Raw genomic sequence first — 19,840 nt, forward strand, 5'->3', positions numbered from 1 at the left:
TCCAACTTCCCTAAGAATTGCTGTGATCTACCGGCCCCCTGGACCATTATCGTCTTTCCTTGATGAGTTTTCTGCCTGGCTACCCTACTTTCTCTCTTCTGAAATTCCCACAATCCTTCTCAGTGATTTCAACATCCCTGCTAATACAAACACTCCTGCTACTTCTAAACTTCTTAGTCTAACCTCTTCATTTGACCTGAAGCAATGGGTACAGGCTTCTACTCACTCTGCTGGCAACACCCTTGACCTTGTATTCTCCTACCTTTGCGCTCCAAAGAATCCTTTTCCTCTCTCCGACCATCACCTTATTAGTTTCTCTCTCTCCCTGTCTTCCACCACCTTTCCCTCCAATCACCTAACCATCACCCGTAGAAACTTTCGCAACTTCAACTCTTCTCTCCTCTATTCTGCTACTGACCACCTCTATGACAAAATCTCTCCCCTGTCCTGCCCCAACCAAGCCACTTCCATTTACAATAAATCCCTGTCCTCCACCCTGGACAAGCTCGCTCCCCTTCCTACACGCAGAATCAGGCCTTCGACCCCTACAACCCTGGCAAACAGATGACACTAAAATTCTCAAAAAACATAGTCGCACTCTTGAGCGTCTGTGGCACAGGACTAAGTCTCTCAAAGACTTCAACCAATACAAATCTGCCCTCCAAAAATGCTATTCTTTCCTCCACACTGCCAAGCAGACCTATTTTACAACTCTTATTAACACCTTCTCATCCAGTCCCCGTAAACTTTTCTCTACCTTAAACTTTCTACTTCGTCCACCACAGCCTCCACCCACTGACTCACTCACTGCCCAGGAGATTGCTAATCACTTCAAAAACAAGATTGATACAATCTGTGATGAAATCTCCACTCTACAGGTATCTCTCCCAGTTAAGACCCCATATCAACAGGTACAATTGACACTCCCCTTATTCAAATCTGCTACTACAGAGGAAGTTGCTAAACTCCTTTCTAATGCCCACCTAACCACCTGCGCCCTGGACCCTATTCCCTCTCAAACACTACAGTCGCCCTCTGACTCTATCCTACATTCTCTAACCCACATTTTCAATCTCTCCCTCACCTCCGGCATTTTCCCCAAGGTTCTAAAACATGCACTGGTCACCCCCATACTTAAAAAGCCGTCCTTGGACCCTACCAATCATAACAACCTACGCCCTATCTCCTTGCTCCCCTTTTCCTCTAAACTCCTTGAATGCCTGGTTTACAACCAACTGAGCGACCACCTCATTAAGAATAACCTTCTTGATCCCCTTCAATCTGGATTTCGCCCTCAACACTCCACAGAAACTGCTCTTTTAAAACTCACAAATGACCTACTAACTGCAAAAACCAATGGACACTATTCTGTACTCCTACTTCTGGACCTTTCAGCTGCCTTTGATACATTTGACCCCCCCCCCTCCTCCTCAGAAAACTTTAAATTCAAAATACTAACATTAAGTTACAAAGCCATCCACAACTCTGCCCCCAGCTACATCACTAGCCTTGTCTCAAAATACCAACCTAATCACCCTCTTCGTTCCTCCAATACCTCCTGCTCTCTAGCTCCCTTATCACCTCCTCCCATATCCGCCTCCAGGACTTCTCCCGAGCCTGGCCCATCCTCTGGAATTCGCTACCCCAATCTGTCAGACTGTCTCCAAACGTATCCACTTTTAGGCGATCCCTGAACACTTTCCTCTTCAGAGAAGCCTATCCTGCCTCCATCTAACAACTGCACTATTTTCTCCATTAGCTCAACCCCCACAGCTATTACCCTTTTGTATAACTTGACCCTCCCTCCTAGATTGTAAGCTCTAATGAGCAGGGCCCTCTGATTCCCCCTTGTATTGAATTATATTGTAATTGTACTGTCTGCCCTAATGTTGTAAAGCACTGCGTAAACTGTCGGCGCTATATAAATCCTGTATAATAATCAATAATAATAATCTTGATGGACAATTAAACATTTGTTGTGTTCACAGCAAAAGTGGTATCGAAGGATAAATAAGTTACGAACAATAAGTTTCAACAGTATGAATATGAGTCAGGCCACTAATGCGTTGCCATATCGCGTAAGGTTTCTGAAGGTGGTAAAGAAGAGGAAGGAAGAAAGAGAAGATATGAAAAAAAAGGATGGACTAGGGCAGAAGGGGGAGGATTCTGGGGAATTTATATTTCTAGAGTATGGATTAGGCTTGTCATAGGTTCAGTAGAGTACAGTCAAAATGTCTCGGAAGGAATGTTGTAACTCAGGGATCCCAGATTTTGCAAAATTTGGGCATGGTGTTTTGTAAGCATGCTGTCAACTTATCGTTCATCAAGGTCCAATGTATTTGCAATTGCACTTCTGAGAAGGAAATGCTTGGTGATAGCCAGGCTTTAGCTATAAATAACTTAGCGGCAGTCAGTACGTGGGTTTTAAGAGCAAACTGGGAATTGGATAGTCCTACTGGCTTATGATTTGGTAAGGTCTCAGGTGGATCCAAAGTCAGGCTGGCTTGAAAAATGTTGTTTAGAAGTTGATGCAATTTTTGACAGAATCGTTGAGCCATCAGGCAAGACCACCAAATGTGATATAAAGTCCCAGGTTCTGGGCAGCCTCAAGCAGGTGATGGAGAAGACAGAGGAGATATGGGCCAGTCTACTGGGGACTATATACGATCTGAATAGTAGTTTCTGGATTTCTTCTTTAACTTCATCCTGCCACTCAGATATAAGCAAGGACTGGTTAACAAAAAGTGTTTTTATTTTAACCTTCATTCTCCACTTTCTACAGGGAAACTATTTTGCTTTGCATTCATTGAAAAATGCAATGATATCTCTGAATGGTGCCCATAACGAATGGACGACCACCTTTGTTCACAATGCAGCAGAGCAGCTACTCAGCATGGGACCTAGAAGCTAGTGAAGATCATTAGAGTAGCTATGTCTACTACAGTTATTTAAAACTTCTAGAGGAACCCCACAGGTATGGTATACACATAGTTGACATTGTTTAAAATTGTACCAATGTAACTATGAAAAAATCTACATACCTGGAATTCTTCTTCAAGGGGACCTGGCCAGCTCTGGAATCTACTATATTTTAGATTGTGATTAGCCTGCATAAAACAGAATTGTAAAATTACCGTTCCCTGTAATTTAGAAGCAGTTGCAAATTATAATTAAATCTTTCTTTCATGAGCTGGTGTTTGTTTATGTTTATTACACAATGATATCACTTGAAAATATTCATAGTAAAGCAAATAAAACACTATATTTGTATATATTGTTATGAAATGTGTTCTAAAAGAGACAATACCTGTGCCGACTGTTCCGGGCTGCTGGCAGCTTTACACTGCTGCTGTCATCTTTTCATATCTAATATACAATCCTCTTTCCTGGTAAACAAGTAGCACTGTGGTTATTGTGGTTTCACTTTTACACGTCAATTGACGTAGTTGAAACTAAAGTTTTTGTTCATATAAAAAGATCTAAAATTTCCCTTTTAGCAACTGTGAAAGTCAAAAATACCCACACTGCAAGTGTTTTCTTCCATATATCCCATATGAGTGTGCTCTACACTTTGGCCACAACTTAGGAGCAGGTCAAACACTTTTTCTCGAATATCATGTGAGTGTTCTCCCTGTGAAGTTTATATTGACTCGGGACATGGAAACATGGATAATTGGTTGGTTTATACAGCAAATGAAATCTTTATTAAACTCCAAAACGTATTACAGCAATAACTGTTGCCTAAGCTAGGATATACCATTAAAAAAAATTAAGTTGTACTCCAAGCAAACAGCTACTGTAAGGGCTCTTGAAGTATATACTGTATATGAGAATTGTCTTTTTGTTTTTCTGTGCACGCATCCTAACAGTAAAGCCCCGTACCAGCAGGCGACCAGCTCCCGATCAGCGCTCATAGTCAATGGCCAGGAGCGCTGACCAGAGTGTTCTGGCATTGGGGGGGGGGACTTCCCCCTGTCAGAACACAACAGCTCAGCAGGGGAGATCGCTGTACTAACGTCGGATCATTAGTACAACAGCTCCGACGGGAGCTGACAGTTTTTTTTTGTTTTAACCTGCTGGGTTGAATAGAAAAAACTCATAATGTGTACCAGGTTTTAGACAGCTCAGAAGAAATAACTGTTCTCTGCTGTAATTAAGCAAGCTACACAGGTCTCATTCCTTTCCCCAACCTGTGACTGAAAAGCAGCAACAGACTGATGGGTCACGCTACCTTGCACATCTATAAGCAAGACTCCCAGCTGGTCCTAAGTGCTGTCACTAACTCTCAAATTCTGCTCTACAGGGGTTTGAAAAAGGCTAAAATAAAGTCAAATTCAGTATTTATACTAGTTGCATTTAGATTTATTATTATGTGTTTTTTAAATAAATACATAACTGCATTTATTGTTTTTACATATCTTTCTGGAGTGCAGCTTTAACATTAATTATCTATCTATCTATCTATCTATCTATGTATCTATCTATCTATCTATCTATCTATCTATCTATCTATCTATCTATCTATCTTTTAACCATTTATCTATCACCTAACCATTTAATTTCATGAAAAGAGCAAACAGAAATTACATAGGTTTTCAATAGGCAGCTAAAATCCAGTTTCTAGTGTACATCTACAAATGCCCATGGATGTCACATTCATCCTCTCCCACAAAACACTGCCTAGCAAGTCTGAGAGTCCGCTTATGTTAAAGCATCTAGCTTTGAGAAAGAACACCTCCCTAAGTTTCACAGGCCCAAGGCATCCTCTCTATTTAACGTCTATCTTTAGTTAGGTCAAGTACACCCAGCTCTGAACTTAAGAGGTGGACTCTGTGAAACCTGTCCAAGGACATGCTAGTAGATTCATTTTCTCCTGACTAATATGGTTCTAGTATGTGTATATATTCATGTGAAATAAGGATTTAGATTGTAAGCTCCCTGAACACAGGGACTGATGTGCGTGTAAAGTGCTACATGAATCTTCAGTGCTAAATAAATACCTGCGATAAATAAATAAGTGGCATACTATCTCCAATCCAACTCTCTCCATGTAGCGATTGTGTTCACCCCTAATGGTACACTAAGACATGTACAGTATAGTGTAGTACACTTGTTTTATTGTCCAATACTGCAACACAGCAATGCCCATACTACAAAGTTTTGAATAGCGCCACAATGCACTATACAGTAGCATGGCAGAACATAAATCCCTTTGTAATGACCACTTTAGTGTGAAGGGGCCAATTTAGTATTGGCTTTTTAATATCAGTTTTCTCTACCATCACGGGAGAGAGCTCTTTCTCTGATTCAAACCCCCTTGAATGCACTTTCTTATTTGCCCATCACAGTAGCTCTGAACTTAGCAATGCTGCAACAAAGGAGATAGTGAACTCCAAACATGCCAAGGTTTGGGAGAATACTCCTGTGATGGTGGGGGTGAGCAGTAAACACCTGGGAATACCTTTGCAACACCCTCAGTTTATCTGCAGGTGCCCCTTACCCGCATAGGCAGCTTTTGTTAAAGGTATTATTATTATTGTTATACAGAATTTATATAGCGCCAACAGTTTATGCAGCAGTTTACAATATGAAAGGGAGACAATACAGTTACAATACAATAAAATACAAGAGGATTAAGAGGGCCCTGCTCAGAAGAGCTTACAATCCAATAGGGTAGGGCAGGTGGTAACTGTAGGAAATGAGCTGATGGAAGTGGTAAAAGATTAGTTGGAGGCGTGATGGGCTTCCCTAAAGATATGAGTTTTCAGGGATTCTCTGAAGGCAGCTAGAGTAGGAAATAGTGGGACAGATCGAGGTAGAGATTCCAGAGGATGGGAGAGGCTCTGGAGACCTAACACCAGCCCATGGTTACTAGTGAACTTTTATTTTCGTTTTGGGTCGTGTACTAAGAGCATGGATTCCTGGCTACAGCGGGTGAATCTATCGTTCCCTGGTATCCATCAATCAGCTCCTAGTATGATATAGAGCCTGGTTACCACTGTGAGTCGGTAAGCGCAATCCACAGCCATGGTGGTGGGTTATCACTTCCCCCCCTTTTTTTCTTGTGTGCACACCAGGGTGTTGGTATGTCTGTGTGTCCATAGAAACATCTGATCATACTACACTATGGCCAGTTCTTTTTGTTACTTTTTCTCCTGTATCCATTGAGGGAATCACATCCTGAATCCGGACGGAGCAGATTGGTTTCCACCCCAAAGGCCCTGGCTGGGTTTAAGCCATCCGTCTATTTTTTTTCGATATTCTGGTAAGGGCAACCTACTCTTATAATCCTTGGATTGTTATCTATACGTGCTGTAGGACTCTGGTGATCTGGAGATTGATCCCATCTCAGGAGATATTTGGACTTTTTTTATTTATCAGTTTTTTGAATTTTTGTTTTTGAATTTTCAATTTACTTTTAAAATTTTTTGTGTGGTATTCATATTTCCACCATATCAACCTTCTAGTTTATTTTATTATTTAGCGCGGTTTAATATTTTTTATTTCTATTTAGTGTTGTCACATGTTTACTGCTGCTTATGTTATATAGTTTTTTCTAGCGCGGAATTTTTCTATTATATTCTCTGAACCTGCATTAGTTGGCTTTTAGGAATCAAATTAACCAGTCAGGACCAGCCGAGGCAGTTATACTGCGGCAGGTTGGCCTGGCTGCGCGAAACCATGTAGGTATACGTTCCGCGCATGGCCGGCTGGGGGGAGCGCACACGCCCCCCGTCGGCTGCGACAATCGGATTAGATCAGGAACTGATCAATCCCCAGGCCCAGGTCAATGAAATCTGGCCTGGACCTGGTGATCGGTCCTGACGAATGAGATCCTTCCCCTGTCTGTGTGACTGTAAAAACTGACAGGGGAAGTGATGTCATCTCTCCTCGTGACGGTCTTTTCTGTTCCAGACCAAGAGGAGAGAGCATCAAACAGTGAGTTGCACCAACACTACACTGACACCAGGTCACGTAGGCACACAATTCACCCCCCGATCACCCCCCCAGTTAACCCCTTCACCACCTGTCACTGTATCACCCAGTACGGCAATCAGATTTTTTTTATCGCTATACTAGTGTCATTAGTGACAAAAATCAGTGTTAGAGTAATTAGTCTTAGGCCCAGATGGGTCTAGGGACCCCCCCTAACCCCCTCCAATAAAGGTTTAACCCCTTGATTACCCCCTATCACCTGTGATCACAGTATAAGTGTCACGGGTGATGCAGTTTAGCTAGTTTATTTTTTATAGCGTCAGGGCACCTGCCGTATTTTACCCAATAAAGGTTTAACCCCCTGATCACCCGGCGAGTGATCAACGTTATGTTTTAGCGTCAGCTATTGTCCACATCACCCCAGACAGTGTCAGATTTGTGCCAGTACCGCTAACACCCACGCACGCACCATACGCCTCCTTAGTAGTATAGTGTCTAAACGGATTGATATCTGATCAGAACTATGTTAGTGTTCCCAGCATCTTAGGGTTCCCAAAAACGCAGTGTTAGCGAGATCAACCCAGATACCTGCTAGCACCTGCGTTTAGCTCCTCCGCCCAGCCCAGTCCACCCAAGTGCAGTATCAATCGATCACTGTCACTTACAAAACACAAAACACATAACTGCAGCATTCGCAGAGTAAGCCTGATCCCTGTGAACGCTAACAGGTTTTTTTGCAGCGTTTGAAGCAGTCGCTGACAGTCAGGTGCTTTTTTCTTGTGAGTCTCACTACCATACCAGTAGTGAAGAGGCCTACACGTTTCTGAGCATGACAGATAGTGAAGAGGAAGTCCCTCATATGTCAGATTCAGGCTCAGAATACCTGTAGACAGCAGCGGCTCCATGACAGATAGCTCTGACGACGGAGTTGTGGTCGAGGTCAGGCGTACCAGACCCCGATCTTCTTCTGCTGTCGTTGAGGTGCAAGAACCGCAGGGCTCTCGTATGGAGCAGAGAGCCAGTACTAGCGCTGCTATTCCTTCTGGTTAACTGGCAAGCACCGGCCTAGTACATCCTGGTCGTACATCCAGCATTGCAGTAACACTTGGTGACCTGGCGAGTCCCATAAGTGCAGTTCAAGCTGGCGAGGTGGCAAGCACGAGTAGTGTCCCACTGCCACCAAGAAGACAAACACAGGCCTGTCGAGCCCATAGTGGCCTTCCTGCTGCATTCGCCAATCCTAATTGGGAACCCACCACTTCTGCAGCACCCATACTTCCCCCATTCACTGGCTAACCCGGAATTCAGGTGGAAACAGTTGATTTTACGTCACTTGATTTTTATTCGCTGTTTTTCACCGAAGATCTCTATAGATCTATTGTGGACCAAAGCAATTTGTATGCTGGTCAATTCATCACCGCTAATCCCCAGCTGACCCTTGCCAGAGATTGGAGACCTATTACGGTCTCAGACTTTAAGACCTTCCTGGGCCTATCCCTCCTCATGGGCATAACTAAAAAGAGTGAGTTGCGGACATATTTGTCCACTGCCCCAAGTCACCATATGCCTGTGTTCTCTGCCTTCATGACCAGGACATGATACGAGCAGATCTTGCGGTTCATGCACTTCAATGACAATGAACCCTGTCATCCTCGGGGTAACCCTGGATTTCATTGGCTCTACAAATTTCTGCCCCTCATAAACCACTTCAACCAATGTTTTGTAGCCTTGTTTACTCCCGATCAAGTTGTCTGCGTTGATGAGTCCCTGATTAAGTTTTCTGGCTGCTTGTCTATCAAACAGTATCTTCCCAGCAAGCGTGCCAGATACAGGGTCAAGATGTATAAGCTATGTGACAGGGCCACAGGCTATACATGTAGTTTTATGGTTTACGAGGGAAAAGATAGTCACGTAGAGCCGGAGAACTGCCCAGACTACATAGGGAGCACTAATAAGATAGTGTGGAACTTGGTGTCACCCTTATTTGGAAAGGGGTACCACTTGTACGTGAACAATTATTACATGAGCGTGCCACTTTTTAGTCACCTTTTTGATTATGGGCTTCCACCAACGGCTTGTAGAATCCCAATTTAGATGGGGGAAGAGAGCCTGCTTGAAGTATAATAATTTGTTAGCAGTGAAGTGGAGGGATTCATGGAATGTTTTTGTTCTGTCCTCGCTTCACACAGGCACGGCAGTCCAAATTCCTACAGCGACTGGTGTTGTTCGAGAAACCCCTCTGTGTCCACGAATACAACCGTAACGTGGGAGGGGTGGACCTCAACGACCAGTTGTTGGCACCGTATCTAATTGCACGTAAGGCCAGACGCTGGTAAAAAAAAGTGTCTGTTTATTTATTTCAATTGGCTTTGCTGAATGCTTTTGTGCTATACAAAGCTTCAGGACGGACTGGATCCTTCCTTAAATTCCAGGAAGAGATCGTCAGAGCTCTTCTGTTTCCAGACAGTGCTCTTGCCCAACTTCCCAACGCAAATGCAGTGAGCCGGCTGCATGAGAGTCATTTTCCTTTTGTCCTCCCTGGTACCCCTACCCAAAGAACACCCCAAAGAAGATGTTGTGTCTGCAGCAAATGCGGATTTAGGCGTGACACCCGCTTTTATTGTCCCTCCTGTCCTAACCAACCTGGTCTTTGCATTGGATGTTTCAAAAGCTACCACACACTAGTTGAGTATTAGCATTGGGTACAGCACCACACAGTCATAGGCACACTAACACAGGGTCTTGGGGTCTCGAAAGATGTGATGGCCATCACATTTTGAGAGACCCTAATCTGCAACGTTCAGTTTGAAGTTTTTTTACAATTTTTATAAAAGTGAAAAAAGTGAAAAAAATAAAATAAAAAAAAACACACACAAAAAAAAATACAAAAGCCAAAAATAGTGGTTGTATTTTTCTTCTCTCTCTCTCTCTATCGTCCTCTCTCTTATGTTCGCTCTCTACTGTCCGCTCTACTGTTCGCTCACTATTGTTCTATATCTATCATATTCTCTCTGTTTTATTTTTACTATGTTTTATTGTATTTACTTTGCAGGTATGGTATATTATACTGTAATGTTTGTTTTATTGTTAACCATCATTTGCTTAGCAGGTACGCCATTCACCTGCAGCATGGGTTTATTTATCTTAACAGCAACAGCGTTTACTCCCACGATACATGAAGCCGTGACTCCAGCGCCGTTGGAGGTGATTTCACCACCACAGTTAAAAAAAAGATCATATATGCCGAAGCATGGGGGCAGCAGGGGTGGGGGAGCGATTTGCTCTTAACATTAGGGGCGGATTGCCCCCATGCTTCGGCATTATTTTTTTTAGGCACAGATTGCAATGTTTTATTTTTAATATGTTTTATTGTATTTGCTTTGCAGGTATGGTAAGTCTAATGCCGCGTACAGACGATCGGAATTTCCGACAACCAAACCGTGGATTTATTTCCGATGGGTGTTGGCTGAAACTTGTCTTGCATACACATGGTCACACAAATGTTGTCGGAAATTCCGAACGTCAAGAACGCGGTGACGTACAACACGTACGACGGGACTAGAAAAAGGAAGTTCAATAGCTTCTGCTTGATTCTGGGCAATTTTGTGCGTCAGAATTGTGTACACACAATCGAAATTTACGACAACAGATTTTGTTGTCGGAAACTTTGAGAACCAGCTCTCAAATTTTGTTGGTCGGAAATTCTGACAAAAAATGTCTGATGGAGCCTACACACGGTCGGAATTTCCGACAACAAGCTCACATCAAACATTTGTTGTCGGTAATTCCCATTGTGTGTATGCGGCATTACTGTTATACTGTAATGTTACTTTGTTTTATTGTTAACCATCATTTGCTTAGCAGGTACGCCATTCAGCTGCAACACAGGTTTATTTATCTTGACAGCAACAGCGTTTGCTCCCACGATACGTGGGCCGTGACTCCAGTGCTGTTGGAGGTGATTTCACCACCACAGTTAAAAAAAAAATGGTGCATGTATGCCCATCATTAGAAGTGGGTGGATGAAGGGCGGTATTCTAATGTTGGGCATACCCACCGATCAATCTCTTTTTTTCATGCAACCCACAGGCTGCATGAAAAAAAGGACAACGTACTGGTATGTTGCTGGACTTTGAGTGGTTATACCAGAATTATCATCTTGGTATCATTCTTTTCAGCCAGCAGTTGGCTTTCATATAAAAGCAATCCTAGTGGCTAATTAGCCTCTAGATTGCTTTTATAAGCAGTGGGAGGGAACATCCCCCCTCCAAACGTCTTCCATGGTTTTCTTGGGCTCTCCTGTCCCAATAGGGAACCTGAGAATGCAGCCGATGGTTCAGCCAGTTGACCACAGAGCTGATCAGAGACCAGAATGGCTCCAATCATCTCTATGGTCTAAGAAACCGGAAGCTATGAGCATTTCATGACTTAGGTTTTGCCGGATATCAACAGCGCCATTGGGAAATTGGCAAAGCATTTTATCACACCGATCTTGGTGTGGTCAGATGCTTTGAGGGCAGAGGAGAGATCTAGGGTCTAATAGACCCCATTTTTTTCAAAAAAGAGTACCTGTCACTACCTAATGCTATCATAGGGGATATTTACATGCCCTAAGATAACAATAAAAATGATTAAAACAAAATGAAAGGAACAGTTTAAAAATATAATAAAAAAGCTAATGTATGTAGTTTGTCGCTGCTGCACGTTTGTGTGCAATTTTAAAGCATGTTGTGTTTGGTATCCATGTACTCGACATAAGATCATCTTTTTTATCTCATCAAACATTTGGGCAATATAGTGTGTTTTAGTGCATTCAAATTAAAAAAGTGTGTTTTTTCCAAAAAAATTGCGTTTGAAAAATCGCTGCGCAAATACTGTGTGAAAAAAAAATTGCAACACCCACCATTTTAATCTGTAGGGCCTTTGCTTAAAAAAAATATATAATGCTTGGGGGTTCAAAGTAATTTTCTTGCAAAAAAAAAAATATTTTTTCATGTAAACAAAAGTGTCAGAAAGGGCTTTGACTTCGAGTGGTTAGAAGAGTGGGTGATTTGTGACATAAGCTTCTAAATGTTGTGCATAAAATACCAGAACAGTTCAAAACCCCCCAAATGACCCCTTTTTGGAAAGTAGACACCTCAAGCTATTTGCTGATAGGCATGTTGAGTCCATGGAATATTTTATATTTTGTCATAAGTTTCGGGAAAATTACACTTTTTTTTTGCACAACGTTGTCACTAAATGATATATTGTTCAAACATGGCATGGTAATATGTGGAATTACACCCCAAAATGCATTTTGCTGCTTCTCCTGAGTACGGGGATACCTCATGTGTGAGACTTTTTGGGAGCCTAGCCGCGTACAGGGCCCCGAAAACCAAGCACCGCCTTCAGGATTTCGAAGGGTGTAAATTTTTGATTTTACTCCTCACTACCTATCACAGTTTTGAAGGCCATAAAATGCCAAGATGGCACATACCCCCCCCCCCATGACCCCATTTTGGAAAGTAGACACCCCAAGCTATTTGATGAGAGGCATGTTGAGTCCATGGAATATTTTATACTTTGCCACAAGATATGAATTTTTTTTTTTTTTTTTTGCACAAAGTTGTCACTAAATGATCTATTGCTAAAACATGCCATGGGAATATGTGAAATTACACCCCAAAATACACTCTGCTGCTTCTCCTGAGTACGGGGATACCACATGTGTGAGACTTTTGTGGAGCCTAGCTGTATACAGGACCCCGAAAACCAATCACCGCCTTCAGGCTTTCTAAGGGCATAAAATGGTGATTTCACTTCCTCACTATCTATCACAGTTTCAGAGGCCCTGAAATGTCAAGATAGCACAAAACCCCCCAAATGACCCCATTTTGGAAAGATTTTTACTGAGAGGCATGTTGTGTCCATGGATTATATTTGATATTTTGCCATAAGTTTTGGGAAAATTACAATTATTATTATTATTTTTTTTTACACATGGTTATATGTGGAATTACACCCCAAAATACATTCTTCTGCTTCTCTTGTGTACAGGGATACCTCATGTGTGACACTTTTTGGGAGCCTAGCCACGTACAGGACCCCAAAATCCAAGCAGTGCCTTCAGGCTTTCTAAAGGCGTTAAATTTTACTCCCCACTACCTATCACAGTTACGGAGGCCCTGAAATGTCCAGATAGCACAACCCCCCCCCAAATGACCCCATTTTGGAAAGTAGACACCAGAAAGGTATTTGCTAAGAGGCATGGTGTTTATTTTGCAGATCTCATTTATTTTTGAAAATGAAGAAAGAAAAGAAAAATTTATTTTTTTTTCTTTTTTCAAATTTTAAAACTTTGTGACAAAAAGTGAGATCTGCAAAATACTCAACATGCCTCTCAGCAGATAGCTTGGGGTGTCTACTTTCCAAAATGGGGTAATTTGGGGGGGGGGGGTTGTGCTAACTGGGCATTTCATGGCCTCTGAAACTGTGATAGGCAGTGATGAGTACGATCAAAAATTTACGCGCTTAGAAAGCCTGAAGGCGGTGATTGGTTTTTCGGGGTCCTGTACGCAGTTAGACTGCCAAAAAGTTCCACACATGTGGTATCCCTGTACTCAGGAGAAGCAGCAGAATGTATTTTGGGGTGTAATTTTACATATTCCCATGGCATGTTTGAGCAATAGATCATTTAGTGACAACTTTGTGCAAAAAAAAAAAAATATTCCCGCAACTTGTGGCAAAATATAAAATATTCCATGGACTCGCCATGCCTCTCATCAAATAGCTTGGGGTGCCTACTTTCCAAAATGGGGTCATTTTGGGGGGGGGGGGGGGGGGTGTGCTATCTTGGCATTTTATGGCCTTCAAAACTGTGATAGGTAGTGAGGAGTGAAATCAAAAATTTACACCCTAATGCCGCGTACACACGACCGGACTTTCCGGCAGAAAAGGTCAGACGGAATCATTCTGTCAGACATTCCGATCGTGTGTGGGCTTCATCTGACTTTTTCTTTCTAAAATTCTGACGGACCTAGAAATAGAACATGTTTCAAATCTTTCCGACGGACTCAATTCCTATCGGGAAAACCGCTCGTCTGTATGCTAGTCCGACGGACCAAAAACGACGCAAGGGCAGCTATTGGCTACTGGCTTTTGAACTTCCTTTTTCTAGTCCCGTCGTACGTCATCGCGTTCTAAACGAATGGATTTTGGTGTGATCATGTGTAGACAAGTACGATTCAGAGGAACTCCGTCAGAACTTCGTTGGAAAGACCGTCAGAGTAGACCCAGTCGATGCCTGTTTAGGAGAAACGTACATTGGGTGGAGCCAGAGGACCTGACGTCACCACACTCTCAGCTGATCGGCTTCGGCGTTGGCTGTGTTTTTAATTGCAATGGTGTTTTACCCTGCCAATGCTTTGATGTCAGTTGTCCATTCATTGATTAAAGCATTTTAAACTACTGCACAATGAAGCGCCTCTTTTTCTTATAAAATATACTATTTCCTGCTACGAGTGGTCTTGCTGGAGCAGCTAATGGAGGAGAGCGTTCCTGAATGCCACCTCTGAAATTTAAACTACCAGGCCTGGAGGGAAGTCTGTCTCTACTCAAAGACTAGCTGTTCCTGACTCCGAGAGGAGTTTGTTCAGGCTCGCATGATCTCTGTGGTGGGGATCCATCAAATCTGGTAAGCAGCCCCCTTTTCCTATTTCTGCACTGTCTTAGAAGATCCATAGAAGATTTACTGAAGATTTAAAGAGGAATCACACCTCTGGTTTATGATACCATCATTTTCCATATAAACTATAATTTTTTCATTTCTTTATATTCACATTATTATTTGAGTAGCGCACTGAACTTTTTTCTTTATTAAGAAAATAAATGGTCAGAAGGAGATGGGGGGGAAGCGTCAGGGGGTAGTAAGAAACATATTATTAAACCTAAATCAGGAATGTTTTGTAAACGGTCATTATCATTCCTCCAAAGACCAAACCAAGTATGAGCAGTCATTATGCCGACCCTATTGTCATTGGATGCAACATCTCTAAAATACGTGTCACAATGTTTCTCTTCCCTTTGGTACAGACAGGCCGTGATCTCCATGTTCTCTATGTCTTTAATTTTGGCCAGCAAGAGGGATATATATCTTGTGGAGAGGCGACCCCAGGTCACGGTGTGTATTAGCACCTTCAGCCTGGTTTTTGCAAAGACAGGCATGATGATTTCACACCTGTTGCCGGGGTTTATATTCCCCTCAGGAAGAGAGCTCAGGGCTAACACTTGGGAACAGCTCTACCCTACAGGCAGGTGGCCTGGTGTATGAGTCGGGAGCGCTTTCATGTGGAGACGGTTCCACGAAAGAGAGATAGGCAGTCTCTAGGAGTCTGAGCGTGTATGTCTGCAGGAGGCAGATGTGGCCCGTGACCAAGCAGCACACAGGTGAGTAAGCTCCAGGAGGGAGTTTGACTAAGTAAGAGTGAGTGAGCCAGGCTGAAGTTTTTCTGTTATACAATGATGGTGGAACCCCCTGCCATGGAAAACTTTCTGTGAAGTTTGTTTCGTTTAAATAAAATTGGGCTGCCACGCCCTTAAAAAATACAGTCTGGACTGACCAGTGTTCCTGAAAACACATACACCACTTGAGCATGATCATCCCAGATCGTTACAGTTAGTGGAGAATGCGGGCATAGGGCACAGATGGCGCTGGTCCAGATCCTTGCATGCTGGAAACCGTGAGTGTCAAGAGACTGTATGTATTGCTGTTGCTGTGTGAAGCAAAGTGATGTGTGCGGTGTCTCAGCCTTAAGGAGACAGTACACCCAAAAATTTTTTTCAAAAGGAACTGTGTGTCCCTGGCTGCAGAGATGGGCCACTCAAAGGGAAAAAGTTCTGCAGGGAGAGTGCAGTCTCCCATGGTAACCAGAGACAACGTGTCGTCTGGATGGTGGGGCTGCTATGAGAAGGTAGCTCACTGCTCCCACAAAGAGGGCTGGGATGCCCGAGAAAAGTCATCTGGATGGTTGGGGCCGCTATGAAGAGGTGGCTCACTGTTCCCACAAAGAGGCCTGGGTTGCCCAAAAATCTGTTGCTTCATCCTGTGATCGCATGGGGAAAGGTGCCAGGAAAAGCTTTACAGGGAGAATGAAGTATCCCATAGCAACCGGTGCGAAACGGGGGAGGATATGTGGAGAGGCGACCCCAGGTTATAGTGTGTATTAGCACCTTCAGCCTGGTTTTTACAAAGACAGGCATGATGATTGCACACCTTTGGGCTGGGTTTATATTCCCCTCAGGAAGAGAGCTCAGGGCTCACACTTGGGAACAGCTCCACCCTACAGGCAGGTGGCCTGGTGTCGGAGTCGGGAAGGCTTTCAGGTGGAGACGGCTCCACGAAAGAGAGACAGGCGGTCTCTAGGAGTCTGAGTGTGTATGTCTGCAGGAGGCAGATGTGGCCTGCGACCAAGCAGCATGCAGCTGAGCAAGTAAGCTCCAGGAGGGAGTTTGACTAAGTAAGAGTGAGTGAGCTGAAGTTTTTCTGTTATACAATGATGGTGGAACCCACTGCGAGGGAAGACTTTCTGTGAAGTTTGTTTCGTTTAAATAAAATTGGGCTGCCACGCCCTTAAAAAATACAGTCTGGACTGACCGGTGACACCACTTGAGCATAATTACCCCAGATCGTTAGCTCTACACCATACAGCAGTTTAACAGGATAGGTTCCACTCAGAACACGCCTCGCCATGGTCCTCCAAAGAGGTTGAGTGCACATGCTCAGCATTATATCCAGAGGTTGTCTTTGGCAAATAGACATATGATTCTGCCAGCATTGCTGCAGAGGTTAAAGGGGGGGGGGGGGTCAGCCTGTCAGTGCTTGGACCATACGCCGCACACTGCATCAAATTAGTCTGCATGGCCCAGCAGGAAGACTCTTCTAAAGATGATGCACAAGAGAACCCCCAAACAGTTTGCTGAAGAAAAGAAGACTAAGGACATGTATCATTGGAACCATGTCCTGTGGTCTGATGAGACCAAGATAAATTTATTTGGTTCAGATGGTGTCAAGCGCGTGTGGCGACAACCAAGTGAGGAGTACAAAGACAAGCGTGTCTTGCCTACAGTCAAGCATGGTGGTGGGAGTGTCATGGTCTGGGGCTACATGAGTGCTGCCGGTACTGGGGAGCTACAGTGCCTTGCAAAAGTATTCACCCCTCCTTGGCTTTTTTCCTATTTTGTTACATTACAGCCTTTTTTGTTCAGTGTTTTTTTAATCTGAATTATATGTGATGAATCAGAACACAATAGTCTGAGTTGGTGAAGTAAAATTAGAAAAATAAAACTAATAAAACATAAAACAATTTTTCAGAAATAAAAACTGATAATGGGCATGCGCGTATGTATTCACCCCCTTTGTTGTGAAGCTCATAAAAAGCACTAGTGCAACCAATTACCTTCAGAAGTCACATAATTAGTGAAATGATGTCCACCTGTGGGCAATCTATACACCCCTTATAAAGGCCCCAGAGGCTGCAACACCTAAGCTCTGGTGCTCTGGTCTAATGAGACTAAAATTGAACTTTTTGGCCATCGAAGAAAACGCTATGTCTGCTGCAAACCCAACACATCACATCACCCAAAGAACACCATCCCCACAGTGAAACATGGTAGTGGCAGCATCATGCTGTGAGGACGTTTTTCAGCAATCGGGACTGGGAAACTGGTCAGAGTTGAGGGAAAGATGGATGGTGCTAAATACAGGGATATTCTTGAGCAAAACCTGTACCACTCTGTGTGTGATTTGAGGCTAGGACAGAGGTTCACCTTCCAGCAGGACAATGACCCCAAACACACTGCTAAAGCAACACTTGAGTAGTTTAAGGGGAAACATGTAAATGTGTTGGAATGGACTAGTCAAAGCCCAGACCTCAATCCAATAGAAAATCTGTGGTCAGACTTAAAGATTGCTGTTCACAAGCGCAAACCATCCAACTTGAAGGAGCTGGAGCAGTTTTGCAAGGAGAAATGGGCAAAAACCCCAGTGGTAAGATGTGGCAAGCTCATAGAGACTTATTCAAAGAGATTTAGAGCTGTGATAGCCGCAAAAGGTGGCTCTACAAAGTATTGACTTTAGAGGGGTAAATAGTTATGCACATTGACTTTTTCTGTTATTTTGTCCTATTTGTTATTTGCTTCACAATAAAAAAAAAAAATCTTCAAAGTTGTGTGCATGTTCTGTAAATTAAATGATGCAAATCCTCAAACAATCCACGTTAATTCCACGTTGTGAAGCAACAAAACACGAAAAATGCCAAGGGGGTGAATACTTTTGCAAGGCACTGTACAGTTCATTGATGGAACCATGAATGCCATCATGTACTGTGGCATACTGAAGCAGAGCATGATCCCCTCCTTTAAGAGACTGGGCCGCAGGGCAATATTCCAACATGATAACGACCCCAAACACACATCCAAGATAAACCACTGCCTTGCTAAAGAAGCTGAGGGTAAAGGTGATGGACTGGCCAAGTATGTCTCCAGACCTAAACCCTATTGAGCATCTGTGGGACATCCTGAAATGGAAGGTGGAGGAGCGCAAGGTCTCTAACATCCACCAGCTCCGTAATGTCATCATGGAGGAGTGGAAGAGGACTCCAGTGGCAACCTGTGAAGCTCTGGTGAACTCCATGCCCAAGAGGGTTAAGGCAGTGCTGGAAAATAATTTGGATATTTTCACTTAGGGGCATACTCACTTTTATTGCCAGTGGTTTAGACATTAATGTCTGTGTGTTGTTATTTTTAGGGGACTGCAAATATACAAGCTGTACAATCACTACTTTACATTGTAGCAAAGTGTCATTTCTTCAGTGTTGTCACATGAAAAGATAGAATAAAATATTTACAAAAATGTGAGGGGTGTACTCACTTTTGTGAGATACTGTGTGTGTGTGTGTGTATATATATATATATATATATATATATATATATATATATATATATATATATATATACACACTATATTGTCAAAGGTATTGGGACACCTGCCTTTACACGCAAATGAATTTTAACCACATGCCGACCGCCGCATGTAGATATACATCGACAGAATGGCACGGACAGGCAAATGAGCTCCGTGATCGTGCCCACGGGACCCGCGGACTCGATGTCCGCTGATGTTCCGCGATCATGTCACGGAGCTGAAGAACAGGGAGATGTCAGTGTAAACACAACATTTCCCCGTTCTTCCCAGAGACATGTCACTGATTGTCTGTTCCCTCTCATCGGGAGCAGCGATCAGTGATGTGTCACTCGTAGCCACGCCCCCTAACAGTTAGAATCACTCCCTAGGACACACTTAACCCCTTCCTAGCCCCCTAGTGGTTAACCCCTTCACTGCCAGTCACATTTACACAGTAATCAGTACATTTTTAATAGCACTGATCGCTGTATAAATATGAATGGTCCCAAAATAGCGCCCAAAGTGTCCGATGTGTCTGCCATAATGTGGCAGTCACGATGAAAATCGCAGATCGCCGCCATTACTAGTAAAAAATAAATAAATAAATAAAAATGCCATAAATCTATCCCCTATTTTGTAGACGCTATAACTTTTGCGTAAACCAATCAATAAACGCTTATTGCAATTTTTTTTTTTTCTACCAAAAATATGTAGAAGAATACGTATCGGCCTAAACTGAGGAAAAAAAATGTTTTTTTATATTTTTTGGGGGGATATTTATTATAGCAAAAAGTAAAAAATATTGCTTTTTTTTCAAAATTGCTCTTTTTTTGTTTATAGCGCAAAAAATAAAAACCACAGAGGTGATCAAATACAACCAAAAGAAAGCGCTATTTGTGGGGAAAAAAAGACGTCAATTTTGTTTGGGAGCCACGTCGCACGACCGCGCAATTGTCAGCGACG

At 43.0% G+C, this 19,840-nt stretch overlaps 2 protein-coding genes across 9 annotated transcripts in view; one reads left to right on the plus strand and one right to left on the minus strand.

Annotated features, from left to right (window-relative positions):
* The window catches only part of MED12L (mediator complex subunit 12L), a 777,103-nt gene that overhangs the window by 199,617 nt on the left and 557,646 nt on the right, over positions 1-19,840 (plus strand). The gene's annotated exons all lie outside the window — the stretch shown is intronic.
* The window catches only part of GPR171 (G protein-coupled receptor 171), a 31,428-nt gene that overhangs the window by 3,444 nt on the left and 8,144 nt on the right, over positions 1-19,840 (minus strand). The window contains exons 2-3 of one of the 4 annotated variants that reach the window (XM_073626009.1): positions 3,308-3,386; positions 3,042-3,107 (exon numbers count right to left, since the gene is read on the minus strand). The exons of 1 other annotated variant lie outside the window; for it this stretch is intronic. The gene's annotated coding sequence lies outside the window, so the exon portion shown is untranslated. The remainder of the gene's footprint in view (positions 1-3,041; positions 3,108-3,307; positions 3,387-19,840) is intronic. 2 more of the 4 variants (XM_073626008.1, XM_073626010.1) reach the window with 2 other exon arrangements.

Source organism: Aquarana catesbeiana, linkage group LG04 (genome assembly GCF_042186555.1).
Source record: "Aquarana catesbeiana isolate 2022-GZ linkage group LG04, ASM4218655v1, whole genome shotgun sequence".
Lineage (NCBI taxonomy): Eukaryota > Metazoa > Chordata > Amphibia > Anura > Ranidae > Aquarana > Aquarana catesbeiana.